Below are 18,811 nucleotides of genomic sequence, written 5' to 3' on the forward strand. Positions count from 1 at the left end.
CAATCAGCAATGAGTTTGCTCACACATGATATTGGTTCATTCATGCGCAGACACTGTACACTTGGAATACACAGTCAGTTGATCTTGTCGTCTGCCAACAATATAGCGGCCGATGGCAAACGTCGTATTTAAAGATTAGCAAATCAAAAGAAGAGTACCAATAAATAAATTATTTCTAAGCTGATTACTTAACACCTTTCTCCCGACTATCGATCTGAATTAAAGGATGATAATTAAATAATTAGTTCTATTTCGACGATGTTACACCTTTTTGCCGATTATCGTTTGAAATTAAAAGGTGATAATTAAGTTGTTTTTTACCCACAAAAATGCTATTGTAAAGCAATATGGCAACCAAATTGTATATTTGCTAGGTTTTGCAATGTCTGCAGTCAAACGATATGCATATTTTAATTAATGTGGCAAACGCGTACAATTTTTCGGACTGTCGTTTTCGGATACAGTAATTATTTTTCGTCGATTATAACTTATTTTCGAAGTTCTTTATAAAAGAAATAGAATGACGAATGCACATGCGGTGATACGGACGGTGTGGTTTATAATATTTTAAATTGTATTCACCTGAAAATACAATTGGAAAGACTATAAAAAAGAACAATTAGTAAAGGCTCTGGATGGGTTGGTGGATCTGCCCTTTATTCCTGTTGGATTCCTGCGGCTGCGGTTCCAAGACCCCCGGCCTAATTTTCAGGATTTCAAATTTGGAACAATCGACACCCCTATTAAATGTTCATCTATAAAATAACTTATGTTTGTACTTTGACAAGTACCATACTAATTATTTGTATATTGAAAAATGTATGTTACATTATGATATGTGATATGCCCTTGTTGTCATTAAAAGAATATAAACAAGTTGATAGTAAATGTGTATATAATTATTTCAAAACCAGTTTTCGCGCAGCTCAGCTGGTCGGCTCAAAGAAATTTTGGGACAGCGCTAGCCCTGGTAGATAAACCTAACGACACCAGATCATAATATAATCTGAAAATGTGGTCCTTTGGAAGCATAAACTGCATCCAAGAAATATAATAGCACACCCAGTTTGATTGGGTCTGTTCATGGTGATAATGTAACATGCAACACCACTCGCGTCCCCCAAGCATGGCTTTTGGGCTATTTAATATATTATAAATTATAAATAATATTGTATATACTCCATGATTCCAAAGGAATGGAAAATATAACAACACTGAATTCCTATAGACACTGAGGGTCAAGCTTACTGCGACTTTAGTAATGCCTTTTATTGGTAATAAAAATGGACTATTAAAGCCGCTGCCAGAAGTCAACATTAAACTCGGAAATAAGGAAAGCAACAAATGCAAAATTAATGAACAGCAAGTTTTTATTTCATTAAAGCATTTAAATAAAGCCATATTGCATTACATACATCATAAAATTTATTGTACATACAGTTATACACAAAAAATGAGAAGAAAATGCACCATGTACGACATTTTCTAAAAAAAAATATTTTTAAAAATAAAATTATTTGCCTACCTACCTACCCTTATTTTTTAGGCCATGTCAGTGGAAACAAACATATTTTTTTGTTTGGCCTAACTGTAAAATGGAGATAAATGCAAAGTGTTTTTTTTTTCAGTTATTCAATTATGGCAATAATATCATTAATTATAAAGATGTGGACGATATAAATATATATAACAAAAACACCAACTGTTTTTACCTGTCAATAATACCCGCGAGGAGAGTAAGACAGTATAGATTGGATGGATGGATGGATGGATGGATGGATGGATCAGCGTTTTTTTTCCTTCTTTAACTAGTACCGGGGAACGGTACCTTTCCCAAAGCCTACCGGAGGCTTCCCAATTTTAGCACCGGACCTTTCCCAATCTCGATATCTACCGAACGATTTTAGGTGCCGTTCCCAATAGCCAGTGCCTTTTATTTTCGCTGGAAATATCTTTTGATATTGTGGAGCCTTTCATTTTCGGCCATTTATTTTTGCCGGACATTGTTGCGTAGAAAGTAAACAAAACTTTTCAAATGGGGCGCAACTCTAACCGCTGTGCAAAATGTGAATGGATTACATAACCGCGACGAGTGATCGATATTTCCCGTGAAAGAATTCCATCGCTAAGACCAGTCTTCCTTACATCAATAAACTTTCTCAACACTAAATTTTCGTTGACATTTAAAAAAAACGTAACCGTATTGAGTTAAATGCGCATATTACTTCTATGTATAGTTTTTTAAGTGTCAAATCCGGACAGTAACTATTCGGATACGGATATAAACAAATAAAAGTTTAACATAAAATTAAAAATAATGAGACATGGGTGTAAAATCCTATAGTTATTTACAACATATACATAAGCATTTCATGGCAGATGATCTTAATATCTTATTTGATGATTTGAAAAAAAAATCAAAACAAAATATAAGACTTACATTTGAAAATTATTGTTAAAGCATTCCACTCTAAAAACTCATTTTGGTTACGTGTGACTATTCTCACTGTCTATTGTTAAAAGATGTCAAACAATTACAAGATCCATTGTTGTTGTTTTTGTTTAGTTTTTAAGTTTTTAATTTAACTCACATGAAACATTGCAGGGCTTGTAAGACTTTTAAGGGCTAAAACAAAATTATTAATATTATTTTTTATGCAACCTCAGTGCTTATGCCTACCACTGGAAGATATTTTTTTCCAATTGACGGGCACATTCTAACTGAAGTGGCAATAACACAATTTTCACATGACATGATACGATAGTCAAAATATCATAACCGTACTGTAGTTTTTCTGTCAAAACCTAGAGTTTAAAATGCTTTGTGATGCAGAATATAGCCCCTAATGATAGATTACATGCATTTTAAAGGTTCCCAATTCATCAATTTTGCGACTCGAATTTTTCCCAATTCATTGATTTCGCGACTCGTTTTTTTCCCAATTTGAAGATTTCACGACTCGAAAAATTCCCAATTGTAGGGGTACAGGTACCTTTCCCCTTTGGGGAAAAAAACGCTGTGGATAGATGGATAGATAGATAGATAGATAGATAGATAGATGATGGATGGATGGATGATGGATGGATGGATGGATAGATAGATAGATTCAACTTTTCTTTGATAAATTGTTTCTTAAAAACCGTAACTTATTATGAAAAACGTCAAAACTTCATTTATAACGATGCAAGTTGCAAGTTTGAGATGCAAGTTAATCGAACACTTGTTTTAGAAGGCCAAATGCACAAGTGGAAAAAGTAAGCGTACAGTGTTAACAAAGTCAATTGTTATGGTGATACTAAGTAATAATCCGTTTATTTACAACAATGCATACACTACTATAAAGTATTGGACTCCTGTATGTCGACGTAGCTCAGTCGGCATGTATGTATTTCTTATTGGGTTCTAATTGCTGATGAGTGAGAAATGAAAGCAGTTATATATATCAGATATTTCATCAACAATCCGACCGCCATATACAAAATATTAACGGCAAATGCAATTTGGTGATCGGTCGTGCGTAACAGGTAAGTTGTTAGAATGGATTAAATGACTGATTAGAGGAATGTAAGTGATAACTTGTCACCAGGGAAGGCTGTCAACTGTACAATTATTTACTAAAGTAGAATTGACATGGTTTGAGTAAACTTAATGGTTTCGTTTCCTATGACATGTAGTAATAACTATCGATAGTATATGTGTAATAAAATATGTGCAAATATGTCTAATTGTTATAACGCTTTAAAGGAACTACAATATATCAAATATATTGTATTTAACATACATTACGTCTATATATGAATAATTGTTATTTATTTACTTAAACTTATTACTAATAATAGATACAAATAATAATTGCTAATGCTTATACTAATATTTATACTAATACTAATACTAATAATACAAATAATACTAACAACACTAACAAAACTGACAATACTCACAATATTAAAAATACTAACAACACTAACAACGACAGCAACAACAATAATAATAATTAAAATAATATAATAATACAAAGAAACACAATTCATTTTGAATGAGGCACAAGCTTATGATATAAAGTGTTTATCTAGGTTAGCTTTTGCTTGGGGGTTTGAGTACTGGTAATCTATCAGGATAACACTTAAAACTATAACACTTACGTTATGTTGAAACGTGACGTTCTTCTTAGTATTCTTCGCACAGTCAGAAACAACCTTTCTCGGCCGCAGTCCAGCAAAAAGAGAGCGAGAATCTCGTCCCGCGCATCGATCTTTTGGCATTCTATACATAGATGGTGACGTCACTACGTTATTGTCAGTAAGACCGGTGTGACACAATGATCTTTTGGAACTCATTCCTCGTGTCTCGGCTAACTTCCACCAATCATGCTTGCAGCGGCCAGTTCCCTCTTCGCAAGCGACTGGTGCCCGGCACAACAGATAGCAGTAGGTACATGTTTAGACTTATATACAACAATACTACAATAATGTGCAGTAATCTTAACAAAAATACATATCAATTATAGCTCAAGCATGTTACAACAGCAGTATCATTGGCCCTTGCAACCTTCACAAGACGAAATTATAGGCAGCCCAAAGCATAGGGACCCGTCACAGTGTTGGGCGTAACAAAAAAAGTTGTTTGTTTCCGGTGGCCCGACCCTACCTAATTTTTTGCCGCCGGTCCTAATCTTTTTTGAGCCCAAAATTCGAAAAAAATCGGACCGCGTATTTTTCGGCGCGCTCAATAAGCGTTCAACGTTATCGGCGCCGTACATTAAACTTTCAACATAAACAAGATGGCGGCGCCCAGCGCTAGCACGTCGAATGCAGCATCGTCAGTTCTTGCGATAACATTTTTCAAATGCAAACATCTGGAGGAGCAAAAACTAATAAAAAATGTTTCTCACTCAAAGCAGATGGACGATTTATTCCAGGAACATCACTCTCGAGACAAAACTGTCACTTACACAGTGAAGTGTAAGACGGACATGTCAAAATCTACTCCTATAAATATGAGGTCGATTTAAGCGGGGTAGCTTACGTCTAATTATTTGGACTAGTCAAAATCGGCTGAAAGTTTTGAGATCGAAGGTAGGCCTACATTAAAGCAGTTGCACACGTGTCAATTTTACAGTATCTTTATTATTAAATACATTTTAAACAGGTATATATCATGTTAGAATCGGTATGTGTTTATTTATATGGGACAGTAGTTTCGTATTACCCCACCCACTTATTTATAAAATATTAAAACTTTGTATGACTTGGGATAAAGTTGGGTGAAGGGATGGGGGGTTGAACTATGCTGGCATGGTCCCATGGGGAACCCCTGCTCGATTTTTTCAGAGGGCTGGACTTTGTTGTTTTTTTAGAGGATTTTTTTTCTTCAGGTATATAATTTTGATTTGTTTGTGAATAGCCCGTCTAAATAATTGTTTAGCCTCTCTTTATATCATTAAATTTCTGCTTTTCTGTGCTTGGTGTGATTTGATTTTGTGATTGTTTATTGATTTTTGTGTGTGTAATTGTATGTATATAATACAAGTCGTAATAAATTTTCTGTTCTGTTCCTGAAATTCATGGGTAGATAGACCCCACGCCACCAGTACATAATATAATCTGAAAATGTGGTCCTTTTGGAACATTAACTGCATCCAAGAAATATAAAAGCACATCCGGTTTGATTGGGTCTTTCCATGGTGATAATGTTAAATGCAACACCACTGGCGTTCCCGTAGCACTGCTTTTGAGGTATTTAATATATTATAAATAATAAATAATATAGAATACACTGCATGAACCCAAAGGACCAGAAAGTATAACAACACTGAATCCCTTTAGACACTGAGGGTCAAGCTCTCTGTGACTTGTTATAGTTATGCCTTTTATTGGTCATAAAATGGTATATTTAAGCCGTTGCCAGAAGTCAACATCAAACTCGGAATTAAGGAAAGCAACACATTCAATATTAATGAACAGCAAGTTTTTATTTCATAAAAGAATTTAAATATAGTCATATAGCATTACAGACATCATCAAATTTATTGTACATACAGTTATACACAAAACATGAGAAGAAAATGCACCATGTACGACAATTTCTAAAAAAAAAAATATTTTAAAAAATAAAATTATTTGCCTACCTACCTACCCTAATTTTTTTGGCCATGTCAGTGGAAACAAACGATTTTTTTTTAGGCCTTGGGATTGCATAAAAAAAATCTAAAAAAAAAATCATATATGATATATAGACTATATATTATATATCATATGTGATATTTTTATAGAATTGTTTGTATGCAATTCAAACACTGTGACGGGTCCCAATGGCCCAAAGGCTGATATTCGGACAAGGTGTCTCTGTACATCGAGTAACAACGTTTCGGCGGCCATGATGACGGCTTCCGGTTTGTTATAAGAAAAAAAGATTCATTAAATAAGTTTCTACAGTAATGAAAAAAAAAAACAATATGATATGAGTTGTGGTTATTTGAGATTTAATGCACACGTTTAGCTTTTAAATAAAACACAAAATCCAAACCGTTTTAATTCTTCTTTCAACCGCGCCTTTTCAACAGCTCGCCTCATTCTTTTGGATATTATGAATGAATGACAATACAATACAAATCTGCCTATACGGAAGGGTGCGAGTTTCCCGTGCACATCGATTGGACTATCGCACATTCTCGGCCCTTTCCGTCAAACATCGGATATTATTGATAATCTGCGAGGGGTACTGAATGATCGATTGGAGTTAACACGTTTTTTTAAATGGGTTAAAAGTAGGCACTGCGTTCACAAGAAACAGTCTACCTGATCTTAAAGAGTTTTAAGCGTGTTTCTTTTCCTTATTAATTTATTTTTTGCAAATCCGTTTCAAATTATATATACTTGAAATTTTTATATATAGTTTACTGTCAAATAAAAAAAATGTAAAGATGTTATATGATATAAAGCTATCATAATATATGAGTCTCGCGCTGCGAAAATTGGACTTAATTCGTTTGCGTAAAATTTCGTCCCAGATTAACCTGTGAAGTCCGCACATGCTTATCAGGGACGACCCTTTTCACCTTGACTGGATTGTCGTTCCTCAAAAAGTAACACTCCATAAAAGCAGTAAATTTCGTCCCTGATAAGCCTTTGCGGACTTCACTGTTTAATCTAGGACGACATTTTACGCAAACGAATTAAGGCCAGTTTTCTCAGAACGAGGCTCATATTGATCGACCACCATCAAGCAGTATGACAATGAGGCAGGAATATGTTTCGTGCTCTGAGAAAACTGGGCATAATGCTTGTCCGTAAAATGTCATCCAAGATTAGCCTGTGCCGTTCGCACAGGCTAATCAGGGACGACAATTTCCGCTTTTATAGAATTTTTAGCCAAAATCAACTTTAGGCGGAAAGTGTCGTACCGGATTAGCCTGTGCGGACTTAACGCACATGCATTTTGCCTAGTTTTACTTAGAACACGCCACATATGATAGAGGTATAAAAAATCATGCCCGAAATTGTTCCAATCACAATGCAAAATCAACAACTTTAGGTGACAATTACTGCTGTTGACAACAGATGCAGTATAAATAATTTTTCAAAAGCAGATTTATTTGATAACCCCCGTGTGGGTCATTGTGTCGTCTGCTTCTTGTGCACCGTAAAGGATAAGGGACGTTAAGGGGAGTTTTTGCCTTTATTTAAATTATGTTCAAATTAATATCAACACAAAGCGCAGAAATTTATCTTTTAAAAATATTCTCAATGCACGCACTTGATAAAAAGACGTGTCATCCAGCCCGAGACAAAGACGCTCACTGTTTTACAATTTTGACGTCGTTTAACGTTGCTTTTACGGCAACGTAACATCCACGAATTATATAGATGCAGATTGCCGCGCTTATTATTCGATCAAGATTAAGGTGATCCAAATGTGATTTATGATTTATTTCATTGTCATGAATCATAATATAAATAAAGAAATTCTTTTTTTCCTGCGTCCCTCACGCACAATTTAACGTCAATACGAACCGACGTCATCTAAAAACGGAAATGATACCGATAAAACAAACTTAAAACCTGTCATAAATGTTATTTCTGATTCTGCTTTATTTGATTCTTTAACAACAAGGGAATTATTCACTTGTTGTTAAAGAATAAAAAAAACAGATTCAGATATAACATTTATGACAGGTATTAAGTTTGGTGTATTAGTCAATATATTATATAGTCACATATGTAACTGTTTCCAGATTATAAGACAACTAAACTGTAAATAAGATACTTGGTTATTGAGATGCGTATTCGTACATATTCCATACCATTTGAGCCTCGCTCTGTAAAAAAGGGGTTAAATGCATGTACGAAAAGTGTCGTCCCAGATTATCCTGTGCAATCCGCACAGGCTAATCAGGGACGACACTTTCCGCCTAATTCGGATTTTCGTCAATATTTGTCTTCCTATAAACGAAAAATACAATACAGACAGGATGTGTCGTCCCTGCGCCCTGATTTTCCTATGCGGACAGTACAGGCTAATCTGGAACGACAGTTAAAGCATTGATTTGTATTTATAAGGTCGTCTTTTAGCGTTTTTAATACTGGTACCCAAACCGGTGTGTCTCTTCTTTGGCGCTCAGTTTTTTTGTATTCACAGCGTCAAACCTGTGATATGACTCTATAGTAGTGTCGAAAGATTGCTACCCGTATGTAAAGCATATGAGCCTCGTTCTGTGAAAAGGGGTATAATGCATGTACTTAAAGAGTCGTCCCAGATAAGCATGTGAAGGCCGCACAGGCTAATCAGGGACGACGTTTTCGGTATAAACTTTATTTTTCTAAGAAGATACTTTCTTTGAACTACAAATGTCATGAACGCGGAAAGTGTCGTGTCTGATAAGCCGGTGTGGACTTCACAGGAGAATCTGGGACGATACTTTCAGTATATGCACCCCTGTTCACAGACCACGACTCATATTCAACATGTGCTGCCCCTGTGAGTGCCTGTATCGTTATTCGATTGAAGAAAGACATTAACACATCGACACAGTTTTCATATATGTTTATTTTGCTCCTGAAAGTTTAACACAAACGCTTTCCAAACCAATTGGTAATCTAAGCAATACAATACACGTGAGACACTAAACGGGCTTCACCCGTGACAATCAGAAATTGTGAAACTTCATATATGCTTGCGTAGTGTGTACTGACTTACTACCAAATAAGTGATTAGTTGTATACAAGTGAAACAGACGTTAACATGTAATATGAGCAGAAAGTCCAGCCTATTAAGGAAGGTACACTCACAAATAAATGACATTGTGGCTTATACATTAACAGCACATCGGGATGTTGACTGGGTAAATTAATTTATAACCGCACCATATATTTTTGTAAATAAATGATTTTCTCAAATGTTAACTAGAGGTTAATACGTCAAAGTATCAAATACCCCGAGGTAGCGTTTATATCCAAATGTTTGCCCTAAACCATCCACATTTACTGTGAACAAGAATAAAACGAAATGTCCTTTATTAATATATTAATATAACACTTCATGCTAGCCGTAACATGAGTAGCCACACTTAATTCTAGCCGTAAGATCGGAAGCCACATTTCATGCTGGCCGTAAGATAGGTAGCTACACTTCATGCTAGCCGAAAGATCGCCGTAACCTGACTGCCAGCTAGCCGCACGATTGGTAGCCACACTTCATGCTAGCCGTAAGATCGCTAGCCACATTTCATGCTAGCCGTTATATAGGTAGCTACACCTCATGCTAGCCGTAAGATCGCCTTAACCTGACTGCCAGATAGCGGTAAGATTTTGTTACCACACTTCATGCTAGCCTTAAGATAGGTAGCTACACTTCATGCTAGCCGTAAGATCGCCGTAACCTGACTGCCAGATAGCCGGAAGATTGGTTACACACTTCATGCTAGCCGTAAGATTGGTATACCACACTAAGATCGCCGTAACCTGACTGCCAAATAGCCGCAAGATTGGTTACCACAGTTCATGCAAGCCGTAAGATTGGAATACCACACTTCAAGCTAGCCGAAAGATCGCCGTAACCTGACTGCCAGAAAGCCGTAAGATTGGTTACAACACTTCTTGTTAGCCATAAAATCGCCGTAACCTCACTGCCAGATAGCCGTAAGATTGGTTACCACACTTCATGCTAGCCATAAGATTGACGTAACCTCACTGTCAGATAGCCGTAATATTGGTTACCATACTTCATGCTAGCCAAAAGATCGCCGTAATCTCACTGCCAGAAAGCCGTAAGATTGGTTAACCCACTTCATGCTAGCCGTAAGATAGGTCGCCACACTTCATGCTAGCCGTAAGATTGGTAAGCACACATCAAGCTAGCCGTAAGATCGCCGTTAAATCACTGCCAGATAGTCGTAAGATTGGTAACCACACTTCATGCTAGCCGTAAGATAGGTAGCCACACTTAATGCTAGCCGTAAGATTGCCATAAACTCACTACCAGCTTGCCCTACGATTGATAACAACATTTTATGCTAGCCTTAAGATCGCCGTAACCTCACTGCCAGATAGCCGAAAGATTGGTTACCGCACTTCATGCTAGACGAAAGATCGCCGTAAGCCCACTGCCAGATAGCCGTATGATTGGTTACCACACTTCATGCTAGCCATAAGATCGCCGTAACCTCACTGCCAACTAGCCGGAAGATTTGTTACCACACTACATGCTAGCCATAAGATCGCCTTAACCTCACTGCCAGATAGCCGTAAGATTGGTTACCTCACGTCATGCTAGCCGAAAAAAGGTAGCCCCACTTCATGCGAGCTGTAAGATCGCCATAACCTCACTTCCAGCTTTCCGGAAGATTGGTTACCACACTTTATGCTAGCCTAAAGATCGCCGTAACCTGACTGCCAGCTAGCTGGAAGATTTGTTATCACACTTCATTCTAGCCATAATATCGCCGTAACCTCACATCCAACTAGCCGGAAGATTGGTTGCCACACTGCATGCTGGCCGTTAGATCGCCGTAACCTCACTGCCAACTAGCCGGAAGATTGGTTACCACACTTCCTGCTAGCCATAAGATCGGCGTAACCCCACTGACAACTAGCCGGAAGATTGGTTGCCACACTTCCTGCTAGCCGTAAGATCGCCGTAACCCCACTGCCAACTCGCCGGAAGATTGGTAACCACACTTCATGCTAGCCGTTAGATCGCCATAACCTCAGTTCCAGCTAACCAGAAGATTGGTTCCCATACTTAATGCTAGCCATAAGATTCCGTAACCTTACTTCCAACTAGCCGGAATATTGGTTGCCACACTTCATGCTAGCCGTTAGATGGCCGTAACACAACTGCAAACTAGCCGTAAGATTGGTTGCCACACTTCATGCTAGCCGTAAAATCGCCGTAACCTCACTGCCAGCTAGCCGGAAGATTGGTTGCCACACTTCATGCTAGCCGTACGATCGCCGTAACCCCACTGCCAGAAAGCCGGAAATTGGTTGCCACACTTCATGCTAGCAGTAAGATCGCCGTAACCTCACTGCCAGATAGCCGGAAGATTGGTTACCACACTTCATGCTAGCCGTAAGATCGACGTAACCCCACTGCCAACTAGCCGGAAGATTGGTTACCACACTTCATAATAGCCGTAAGATCGCCGTAACCCCACTGCCAACAAGCCGGAAGATTGGTTGCCACACTTCAAGTCAGCCGTTAGATCGCCGTAAACCCACTGCCAGCTAGCCGTAAATTGGTTACCACACTTTATGCTAGCCGTAAGATCGCCGTAACCTCACTGCCAGATAGCAGTAAGATCGCCGTAACCTCACTGCCAGCTATCCGGACGATTGGTTACCACACTTCATGCTAGCCGTAAGATCGCCGTTACCTCACTGCCAGCTAGCCGGAAGATTGATTACCAAACTTCATGCTAGCCGTAAGATCGCCGTAACCTCACTGCCAGCTAGCCAGAAGATTGTTTGCCACACTTCATGCTAGCCGTAATATCGCCGTAACTTCACTGCCAGATAGCCGGAAGATTGGTTAACACACTTCATGTAGCCGTAAGATCGCCGTTACCTCACTGTCAGCTAGGCGGAAGATAGGTTACCACACTTCATGCTAGCTGTAATATCGCCGTAACCTGACTGCCAACTAGCCAGAAGATTGGTTACCACATTTCATGCTAGCCGTAATATCGCCGTATCCTGACTGCCAACTAGCCGGAAGATTGGTTACCACACTTCATGCTAGCCGTAATATTGCCGTAACCCCAATGCCAACTAGCCGGAAGATTGTTTACCACACTTCATGCTAGCCGTTAGATCACCGTAACCTCACTGCCAGCGAGGCGGAAGATTGGTAACCACACTTCATGCTAGCCGTAAGATCGCCTTACCCTCATTGCCAACTAGGCGGAAGGTTGGTTAACACACTTCATGCTAGCCGTTAGATCGCCGTAACCTCACTGCCAGCGAGCCGGAAGATTGGTAACCACACTTCATGCTAGCCGTAAGATCGCCGTAACCTCATTGCCAACTAGGCGGAAGATTGGTTACCACACTTCATGCTAGCCGTAAGATCGCCGTAACCCCACTGCCAGCGAGCCGGAAGATTGGTTACAACACTTTATGCTAGCCGTTAAATGGCCATAACCTCACTGCCAGCGAGCCGGAAGATTGGTTGCCACATTTCATGCTAGCCGTAAGATCGCCGTTACCCCACTGCCAACTAGCCGGAAGATTGGTCGCCACACTTCATGCTAGTCGTAAGATCGCCGTTACCTCACTTCAATCTAGCCATAATTTTCAAATTATCAGTGACCTTTTTCTTGGATAGATGATATGACATCAGTCAGCTTTCTCTTAGATAGATGATATAAGAACAGTGAGCTTTCTCTCAGATAGATGATATAACACCAGTGAGCTTTCTCTCAGAAAGATGATATAACATCAGTCAGAATTTTCTAAGATAGATGATATAACATCAGTCAGCTTTCTCTCAGATAGATGATATAACATCAGTCAGCTAGCTCTTAGATAGATGATATAACAGCAGTCAGCTTTCTCTTACATAGATGATATCAGGCAGCTTTCTCTTAGATAGATGATATAACATCGGTCAGCTTTCTCTTAGAAAGATGATATCAGTCAGCTTTCTCTTAGATAGATAATATAACATCAGTTAGCTTTCTCTTAGATAGATTATATAACAGCAGTCAACTTTCTCTTAGATAGATAATATCCGTCAGCTTTCTCTTAGACAGATGATATAACATCAGTCAGAATTCTCTAAGATAGATTATATCATTTTGCCTTCTCTTAGATAGATGATACAACATCAGTCAGCTTTCTATCATATAGATGATATAACATCAGTCAGCTTCCTCTTAGATAGATGATATATAATCAGTCAGCTTTCTCTTAGATAGATGATATAACATCAGTCAGCTTTCTCTTAGATAGATGATATAACATCAGTCAGCTTTACCTCAGATAGATGATAAAACATCAGTCAGCTTTCCCTTAGATAGATGATATAGCATCAGTCAGCTATCTCTTAGATAGATGATATAACATCAGTCAGCTATCTCTTAGATAGATGATATAACAGGCGTAATTTATCTCTTAGATACCACACTTCATGCTTGCCGTAAGATCGCCGTAACCCCACTGCCAGCGAGCCGGAAGATTGGTTACCACACTTTATGCTAGCCGTTAGATCGCCGTAACCCCACTGCCAACTAGCCGGAAGATTGCTTAACACATTTCATGCTAGCCGTAAGATCGCCGTAACCCCACTGCCAACTAGCCGGAAGATTGGTCGCTACACTTCAAGCTAGCCGTAAGATCGCCGTTACCTCACTTCAATCTAGCCTTTAAATTTCAAAACATCAGTGACCTTTTTCTTGGATAGATGATATAAGTATCAGTCAGCTTTCTCTTAGATGGATGATATAAACATCAGTGAGATTTCTCTTAGATAGATGATCTTAGCAGCAGTCGGCTTTCTCTTAGATTGATAATATAACTTCAGTGACCTTTCTCTTAGATAGATGATATGACATCAGTGAGCTTTCTCTTCGATAGATGATATAAGATCAGTGAGCTTTCTCTCAGATAGATGATATAACATCAGACAGCTTTCTTTTAGACAGATGATATAACGTCAGTGAGCTTTCTCTTAGATAGATGATATAACATCAGTGAGCTTTATCTTAGATAGATGATATCAGGTAGCTTTCTCTTAGATAGATGATATAACATCAGTCAGCTTTCTCTAAGATAGATGATAGCAGTCAGCTTTCTCTCAGATAGATGATGTAACACCAGTCAGCTTTCTCTTAGATAGATGATATAACATCAGTCAGCTTTCTCTTAGATAGATAATATCAGTCAGCTTTCACTTAGATAGATGATATAACATCAGTCAGCTTTCTCTCAGATAGATGATATAACATCAGTCAGCTTTCTCTTGGATAGATTATTTAACATCTGTCAGCTTTCTCTTAGATAGATGCTATCAGTCAGCTATCTCTTAGATAGATCATATAACATCAGTCAGCTTTCTCGTAGATAGATGATATAACACCAGTGAGCTTTCTCTTAGATAGATGATATAACATCAGTCAGCTATCTCTTAGATAGATGATATAACATCAGTCAGCTTTCTCTCAGAAGGATGATATAACAGCAGTCAGCTTTCTCTTAGATAGATGATATAACATCAGTCAGCTTTCTCTCAGATAGATGATATAACATCAGTCAGCTTTCTCTTGGATAGATTATTTAACATCTGTCAGCTTTCTCTTAGATAGATGCTATCAGTCAGCTATCTCTTAGATAGATCATATAACATCAGTCAGCTTTCTCGTAGATAGATGATATAACACCAGTGAGCTTTCTCTTAGATAGATGATATAACATCAGTCAGCTATCTCTTAGACAGATGATATAACATCAGTCAGCTATATCTTAGATATATAATATAACAGCAGTCAGCTTTCTCTTAGAAAGATGATATAAGTCAGCTATCTCTTCGATAAATGATATTACAGCAGTCAGCTTTCTCTTAGATAGATGAAATCAGTCAGCTATCTCTAAGATAGATGATATAACATCAGTCAGCTTTCTCTCAGATAGATGATAAAACATCAGTCAGAATTCTCTTAGATAGATGATATAACATCAGTCAGCTTTCTCTCAGATAGATGATATAACATCAGTCAGAATTCTCTTAGATAGATGATATAACATCAGTCAGAATTCTCTTAGATAGATGATATAACATCAGTCAGAATTCTCTTAGATAGATGACATAACACCAGTCAGCTTTCTCTTAGATAGATGACATAACACCAGTCAGCTTTCTCTTAGATAGATGATATAACATCAGTCAGCTTTCTCTAAGATAGATGATATAACACCAGTCAGCTTTCTCTTACATAGATGATATAACATCAGTCAGAATTCTCTTAGATAGATGATATAACATCAGTCAGCTTTCTCTTAGATAGATGATATAACATCAGTCAGCTAGCTCTTAGATAGATGATATAACAGCAGTCAGCTATCTCTTAGATCGATGATATAACAGCAGTCAGCTTTCTCTTAGATAGATGGTATCAGTCAGCTTTCTCTTAGATAGATGATATAACATCAGTCAGCCTTCTCTTAGATAGATGATATATAATCAGTCAGCTTTTTCTTAGATAGATAATATAACACCAGTGAGCTTTCTCTCAGATAGATTATATAACATCAGTCAGCTTTCTCTTTGATAGATGATATTAAGTTTGCAATAATTAACCAGTAGACAGACATTAATAGCCATGCCTTTGTTGTTTTGTGTAAGGCTTTACTGGCAATCGACCTGATTATACAGTGACGTGATTTTTTTTATGACTTGACGAATCTACCCATTACTGACTAACTCAGTCATTGACTGTGGCGTATTCCGAGAAAGCTGGGCAAAATGCTCGTGCTTAAAGTGTCATTCAATATATGCCTGTGCAGTTCGCACAGGCTAATCAGGGACGACACTTTCCGCCTAACCTTGATTTTCGCTAAAAACGAAAAATTCCATTAAAGCGAAAATTGTCGTCCCTGAGTAGCCTTTGCGAAATGCACAGGCTAATCTGCGATGACAATTTACGCACAAGCATTTTGCCCAGTTTTCTCAGAACACGACAGAATTCCGCCTAACAAATTACACTATGCACGACGCAATCTCAGCTCGGTGCAAGATCACCGCAATCAATATTTAGGAATTGAGAATCACAATAATTTGCCTTTAATCACGTCTTAGGGGATATAGCAGATTCCCATTTAAAAAAGACGGTTAACAGTGATATACTTAAGGGAAGTAGTGAGCGTGTTCGGAGATATATTAAGTCAATTTAAAAATAGGGTCTTGTGTGTTTTGATGTTTCCGTCGTTAAGTTCACGTTTAAGCAATTGACTTGTTTTTAACATAAATGTACTTTCAACGTTTATTAAAATTAATACTTTTACCGCAGTTGTTTTCATTAAGTAATATATCTACATAACACAATAACGTCTTATTAACGCCTGGTTACAAATGCGGCTGCATATTGTTGTAATCTTATTTAGATCTGTGATAAATGGCACCATTCATATTTGAAGATAGAATGTTAAGTTATATCGTAGTATTTGTATTTAGTATGCACGTAATGCATATGTTTCTGAAGATGAAAATCTTTACGTTATTTATTGCATTGATTACATTGAATTGTAAATTGCTTGACATGTATACAGACATAAAACTACGCGAAATAAAAAAACTCAAATTATTATTGGTCTAAATTTCGTACTATTACATAGGTAAACGTCATTCTCAAGTCTTTTACACGCGATTAAGGAATAAATCCAGTTCCCATAATGAGCACCTTTACGCAAAAAAAATATTATTGATTCCCCACTCTGTCGCTGTAGACATATTGAGTCTAATTACACTTCTTCTTCATATGTTCATATTATAGCGTAATACGGACAAAATTAATTAACGATATCTTGGGAATTATAAGTCCTGTAGACCTTGATACGCTTCATTTTGGCAATACATGCCTAAACGATGATGATAACTCTACAATCTTTCTTTGTGTCCAACAGTACATAATTAAATCTAAGCGTTTCTCATAACAATCCGATCCCGACTCGACGTTGCATTTATTTGCCTTTAACTCATAATCAAAATCCTTCATCATAGCTTGATAACATCACATATTTTTTTACAGTTTTTTTTAATGTTTATATCCCGTTTTTTACTTCTGGCATATATCATGACATTTGTAGTCTTTAAACACTGCCACTTCAATGTGTAAATATTATTCTTAAGGAGAGATACTATATAGGAACTTGTTTCTTTCGTTTCAATCCTTTTCTGCTAATCTTGAGTATTATCTGTATTTATTGTAATTGCCATAAGAAATAAATATGTTTTTTCTATTTTCTCACCTACTAAAGAATTGTATTACAAGAGAATCAGTGTTGTCTCCCCTGCTGAATTGTATTATAAGAGTAGCAGTGTTGTCTCCCCTGCTGATTTGTATTATAAACCACTCAGTGTTTTCTCTCTCACTCAAATGCATTATAAACGCATTAGTTTGTCTCAACAACTAATAGGTTTTGTCTTCCCAAATGTTTTCTTTGGTACAAGTAAGCGTTGTCTTCGCAAGTAAAAATTGTATAAAACACCTGCCTGTGTATGAACTTGCGACATCACGTCCAATGTTGGCAAACATTTTTTGGAGCTGAACATAATTACATTATTAAGAGTTTGAGGTGAAAAAGATATTTTACGAAAGTAAACTTTATCCATTTGATGTTTTTTTGTAAAGGAATTTCCTTATGACATACTGTGGATGCTAACACGTTAGGGTGGAACCGAGCCAAAAAGACGCGAGCAGTTCAGCATCTATGAAACAGATTACAGGTTGCAGGATTACGTGACTTTGTAGGGTTCACAATTAAACGTTAATGGATGTAAACAAACCGATAATTGGTGCTTTATTTTAAATAACTTTTTAAAACAATTGTTCTTAAGAATTTCAATTCGTGCATGAAAGACATTTTTAAAGCTGCGTATGGCAATGTGAAACACATCAGAATTCCTTTTTTTTCAATAAGCATGTGTTCTAAGCTGAACATTCGATGTGTACAGCATTTTTTGTACACGATTATGTTGCACGCATTGTGAAATTTTTGCAACGATTTCACACGTATTTAAGGATTTATCCTTAAATTTTAAGATATCGGCACAAAGTGCAAGATAAAAAGTATTTATGCACTAAAGATGTTTGCAAATTAATTTAAATAACTTGAGATTTTTTTCAAAAATAAAGTTCTTATCGGTGTGTTCACATTCTGTCCAGCCCTTATGTGAACTGTGAACCCCGTGGATCCTGCACCCTGAATACCTGTTCGGAAAACAATGATCACAATTTAAATCAGTGTTATGCGATTATAACCAATAAACTGAACGTATATGGACCGCGCTCTGTGAAAAAAGGGGTTAAATGCATGTGCGTAAAGAGTCGTCCCAGAAAAGCCTGTACAGTCCGCACAGGCTTATTAGGGACGGCACTTTCCGCTTAAACTAGATTTTCTTCAAAAGGAGTCTTCATTTAAACGAAAAAAAAACAATAAAAGCGGAAATTATCGACCCTGGGTTCAGTCTGTGCGCAATGCACATGCTAACCTGGGACGACACTTTGTGATAATGCATTAAAGCCCTTTTTCACGAAGCGCGACCACATGTGCATGTCAACACTATACCGCATACAGGTCATTCGTTATCGTTGGTTAG

At 37.5% G+C, this 18,811-nt stretch overlaps 2 protein-coding genes across 4 annotated transcripts in view; one reads left to right on the top strand and one right to left on the bottom strand.

Annotated features, from left to right (window-relative positions):
* Positions 1-4,212, bottom strand: part of LOC127833420 (uncharacterized) — a 31,800-nt gene extending 27,588 nt beyond the window's left edge. The window contains exon 1 of the mRNA XM_052358653.1: positions 4,144-4,212. The gene's annotated coding sequence lies outside the window, so the exon portion shown is untranslated. The remainder of the gene's footprint in view (positions 1-4,143) is intronic.
* LOC127833413 (thimet oligopeptidase-like) overlaps positions 1-18,811 on the top strand; it is a 388,329-nt gene that overhangs the window by 44,782 nt on the left and 324,736 nt on the right. The gene's annotated exons all lie outside the window — the stretch shown is intronic.

Source organism: Dreissena polymorpha, chromosome 6 (assembly GCF_020536995.1).
Source record: "Dreissena polymorpha isolate Duluth1 chromosome 6, UMN_Dpol_1.0, whole genome shotgun sequence".
NCBI lineage: Eukaryota > Metazoa > Mollusca > Bivalvia > Myida > Dreissenidae > Dreissena > Dreissena polymorpha.